This window comes from Thalia democratica, chromosome 1 (assembly GCF_965202585.1).
Source record: "Thalia democratica chromosome 1, ktThaDemo2.hap1.1, whole genome shotgun sequence".
In the NCBI taxonomy this organism is placed as follows: Eukaryota; Metazoa; Chordata; class Thaliacea; order Salpida; family Salpidae; genus Thalia; species Thalia democratica.
This window is the reverse complement of record NC_139165.1, coordinates 58,814,167-58,820,102: the sequence shown is the minus strand read 5'-3', so window position 1 is coordinate 58,820,102 and position 5,936 is coordinate 58,814,167.

The window sequence follows — 5,936 nt, the reverse complement described above, 5'->3', positions numbered from 1 at the left end:
AAAAATGTACGATAAAGAATGTTTATTGCAAGTATTTAGTCTTAAACAGCCGATTTTAACTTCAAAAAGAGTTTTAATTCTTTAAAACTAATATTCTAACCGAATAGGTTTATTTAATTAGCTGTATGATATATTACAAGAATATTACTACCAATAATCAAACCAATTTCAATAGTGCACGTTAAAAAGGGTTTAATGCAAGTATTTTGTTTGAAACAGCCTTTTTTAACGTCTATAGTACTTTTAATATATTTAAAATTAAATTACTAACCAAAAAGTTTATTAATAAATCTGTATGAAAAATTACATAAATATTATAGCCTAAAATAGCAATAAGTCAAATAAAATATCATAAACAATGTTTATTGCAAGTATTTCGTTTTAAATAGCCGATTTTGACGTCAAAAGAGTTTTAATACTTTAAAATTAATATTCCTAACTGAAGAGGTTTATAATATTAGCTGTATGAAGTTTTACAAGAATATTAATACCAATAATCAAAATAATTCAAATAATAATAAATAAATATAAATAAATAAATAATATTATAGCCTAAAATAGCAATAATTCAAATAATATATGATAAACAATGTTTATTGCAAGTATTTCGTCTTAAAGAGCCGATTTTGAACTCAAAAGGGGTTTTAATACATTAAAACTAATATTTTTATCCGAAGTGTTTATTAAATTACCTTTACGATATATTACAAAAAATTATAACCAAAAATCATAATAAATCTAATAATGTATTAGAAACAATGTTTATTACAAGTATTTTGTTTTAATCAGCCGTTTTTGACGACAAAAAGAGTTTTAATACGTTGAAACTAATATTCACAACCGAACAAATTTATTTAATTGAAAGTTGGATCACTAACCAAGGAAGTTTATAAACATAGCTGTACGAAATATCAAAAGAATATTATAACCAAAAATTATAATAACTCAAATAATGTACGATAAACAATGTTTTCTGCGAATATTTAGTCTTAAGCAGCCGATTTAGACGTCAAAAGGAATTTTAATACTTTAAAACTTATATTCCTAACCGAATAAGTTCATTTAATTAGCTGTAAGACATCTTATAAGAATATTAATAACAATAATCGAAATAATTCAAATAGTGTACGTTAAAAAGGGTTTAATACAAGTATTTTGTTTAAAACGGCATTTTATAACGTCTTTAGCACTTTTAATATGTTTAAAGTTAGATTACTAACCAAAGAAGTTTATAAACATAGCTGTACGAAAAATTACAGGTTGTAATAACCAAAAATCGAAATAACTCATATAATGTAAAATAAACAATGTTTACTGCAAGTTTTTCGTCTTAAACAGCCGATTTTGACGTCAAAAGGAGTTTTAATACTTTAAAACTAATATCCTTTACCGGATAAGTTCATTTAATTAGCTGTATGATATATTACATTAATATTGTTACCAATAATGAAAATGGTTTAAATAGTGTACGTTAAAAAGAGTTTAATACAAGTATTTTGGTTGAAACAGCCTTTTATAACGTCTATAGTAGTTTCAATATGTTTAAAGTTAGATTACCAACCAAAGAATATTATTTACATAGCTAAACGAAAAATTACAAGAATATTATAACCTAAAATCGCAATAACTCAAATAATATACAATAAAAAGTGTTTATTGCAAGTATTTCGTCTTAAACAGCCGATTTTGAACTCAAAAGGAGTTTTTATACATTAAAACTAATAATTTTACCCGATGACGTTTATTAAATTACCTTTACGAAATAATACAAGAATATTGTACCAAATATCATAATAAATTAATTATATACGATAAATAATGTTTATTGCAAGTATTTCGACTTAAACAGCCGATTTTGAAGTCAAAAGAAGTTTTAATACATTAAAACTAATATTTTTAACCGAAGACATTTATTAAATTATCTTCACGTAATTTCACAAAAATATTATTACCAATAATCATAATAAATCAAATAATGTACGAGAAACAATGTTTATTGCAAGTATTTTATTTGAACAGCCGTTAATGACGTCGCAAGGAGTTTTATGCGTCAAAACTAATATTCCTAACCAAATAGGTTTGTTTAATTAGCTGTATGATATATTACATTAATATTAATACCAATAACCAAAATAATTTAAATAGTGTACGTTAAAAAGAAAATAATACAAGTATTTTGTTTGAAACAGCCTTTTATGACGTCTATAGTACTTATAATATGTTTGAAGTTAGATTACTTACCAAAGAAGTTTATAAACAAAGCCGTACGAAAAATTACCAGAATATGATAACCAAAATTCGAAATAACTCAAATAATGTACAGTAAACAATGTTTACTGCAAGTATTTCGTATTAAACAGCCGATTTTGACGTCCAAAGGCGTTTTAATATTTTTTAACTAATATTCTTAACTGGATAAGTTTATTTAATTAGCTGAATGATATATCGCGAGAATATTAATACCAAAAAATATAATAACTTTAACATTGTACAATAAACAATGTTTATTGCAAGTATTTCGTCTTTAACAGCCGATTTAGACGTCAATAGGAGTTTTAATACTTTAAAACTAATATTTTCAACCGAAGTCGTTTATTAAATTACTTTAACAAAATATTACAAGAATAATATTACCAAAAATCATAATAAATCAAATATTGTATGATAATCAATGTTTATTCCAAGTATTTCGTATTAAACAGCCGATATTGACTTTGGAGAAGTTTTAATACTTTAAAACTAATATATTTAACCGAAAACGTTTATTAAATCAGCTGTACGAAATATCACAAGAATATAACAACTAAAAATCAAAATAACTCAAATTATGTACGATAAACAATGTTTATTGCAAGTATTTCGTCTTAAACAGCCGATTTTGACGTCATAAATAGTTTTAATGCTTTAAAACTAATATTCTTAACCGAATAGGTTCATTTAATTAGCTTATTATATATTACATGAATATTGATATCAAAAATCAAAATATTTCAAAAAAAGTAAGTTAAAAAGGTTAAATACATATAATTTGGTTGAAACAGCCCTTTCTAACGTCTATAGTAGTTTCAATATGTTTAAAGTTAGATTACTAACCAAGAAGTTTATTAACATAGCTGTACAAAATATTAGAAGAATATTATAACGTAAAATCGCAATATCTAAAATGATGTACGATAAACAATGTTTATTGCAAGTATTTCGTCTTAAACAGCCGGTCTTAACGTCAAAATGAGATTTAATATTTTAAAACTAATATTCTTAACCGAATAGGTTTATTTAATTAGCTGTATGATATATTACAAGAATATTAATACCAATATCAAAAAAAAATTGAATAGTGTACGTTAAAAAGGGTTTAATACAAGGATTTTGTTTGAAACAGCCTTTTTTAACGTCTATAGTACTTTTAATATGTTCAAAAATAGATTACTAACCAAAAAAGTTTATTAACATAGCTGTGCAAAAAATTTCAAGAATATTATAACCTAAAATTGCAATAACTCAAATAATATATGATAAACAATGTTTATAGCATGTATTTCGTCTTAAATAGCTGATTTTGACGTCAAAAGGAGTTTTAATAGTTTTAAATTAATATTTTTAACCGAAGATATTAATTAAATTAGTTTTTTGAAATATTACTACAATATTATTACCAAAAGTCGAAATAACTTGAATACTGTACGATAAACAATGTTTATTGCAAGTGTTTCATCTTAAACAGCCGATATCGACGTCAAAAGGAGTTTTAGTACAATAAAACTAATATTTTTATCCGAAGTCGTTTATTAAACTACTTTTACGAAATATTTTAAGAATAGTATAACCAAATTTCAAAATAACTCAAATAATGTACGATAAACAATGTTTAATGCAAGTAATTCTTCTTAAACAATCGATTTTGACGTCGAAAGAAGTTTTAATACATTAAAACTAATATTCCTATCCAAAAAAAATTATTTTTTAATTTTATGAAATATTACAACAGAATTATTACCAAAAATTGAAATAACTCAAATAATGTACGTAAATAATGTTTAGTACAAGTATTTCGTCTTAAAGAGCCGATTTTGTAGTCAAAAGAGGTTTAATACTAGTATTTTTAACTAAAGACATTTTATATATTACCTGTACGAAGTATGAAAAGAATATTATAACCAAAAATCGAAATAACTCAAATAATGAACAAAAAGCAATGTTTATTGCAAGTATTTCTTCTTAAACACTCGATTTTGATGTCAAAAGGAATTTAAATCTTTTAAAACTAATATTTTTAACCGAAAACGTTTACAAAATTACCTTAACAAAAATTTCAAATATAATATAACCAAAAATCGAATTAACTAAAATAATTCACGATAAACAATTTTTAATGCAAGTATTTCTTCTTAAACAGCCGATTTTGCCGTCAAAAGGAGTTTTAATACTTGTATTTCTAACTGAAGACATTTATTAAATTACCTGTATGAAGTTTTACAAGAATATTATAACTGAAAATCGAAATAACTCAAATAAAGAGAAAAACAATGTTTATTGCTATATTTCTTCTGAAACACTCGATTTTGACATCGAAAGGAATTTAAATCATTTCTAACTAATATTTTTACCCAGGACGTTTATTAAATTTTTTTAACGAATTATTACAATAATATTATCACAGAAAATCATAATAAAACAAATAATGTCCGATAAACAATGTTTATTGCAAGTATTTTGTCTTAAACATCCGATTTTTACGTCAAAGGAGTTTAAATACTTTAAAACTAATATTCCTAACCTAATAAGTTTATCTAATTACGTGAATGATATTATACAAGAATGTTAATACCAATAATAAATTAAATTCAAAAAGTGTACGTTAAAAAGGGTTTAATACAAGTATTTTGTTTGAAACACCCTTTCGTAACGCCTATAGTACTTTTTATATGTTTAAAGTTTAATTACTAACCAAAGAAGTTTATTATCATAGCTTTACGAAAATTTACAAGAATATTATAACCAAAAATCGAAATATGTCAAATAATTTACGAAAGACAATGTTTATTGCAAGTATTTCGTCTTAAACAGCTGATTTTGACGTCAAAAAGAGTTTAAAAACTTTAAAATTAATAATACTAACCGAGTAGGTTTATTTAATTAGCTGTATGATATATTACAAGAATATTATACTACTAATCAAAATAATTCAAATAGTGTACGTTATAAATGGTTTAATACAAGTATTTTGGTTAAAACTGCCTCATATAACGTCTATAGTACTTTTTATACGTTTAAAGTTAGATTACTAAAGTTAGAAAGAAGTGTATTAACATAGCTGTACGAAAAATTAAAAGAATATTATAACCTAAAATCGCCATAACTCATATAATGTACGATAAATAATGTTTATTGCAACTATTTCGTTTTAAACAGCCAATTTTAAACTCAAAAGCAGTTGTAATACTTTAAAATTAATATTTTTACCCGAAGACGTTTATTAAATTACCCTTACAAAGTATTACAAGAATTTTATTACATAAAATCATAATAAATCAAATAATGTACGATAACCAATGTTTATTCTAAGAATTTTGTCTTAAACAGCCGATTTTGACGTCAAAAAGAATTTAATACTTTAAAACTAATATTTCTAACCTATGACATTTATTATAATAATTTTATGAAATATTACAATAATATTATTACCAAAAACGAAATAACTCAATAAATGTACGATAAACAATGTTTATTGCAAGTATTTTGTCTTAAACAGCCGATTTTGAACTCTTAAGGAGTTTAATACTTTAAAATAATTATTCTTAACCGAAGAGGTTTATATAAGTGGCTGTACGTTATATTACAAGAATATTATAACCAAAAATCGAAATGACTCCAAAAGTATACGATAAGCAATGATTATTGCAAGTATTTCGTTTTTAACAGCCGATTTGACGTCA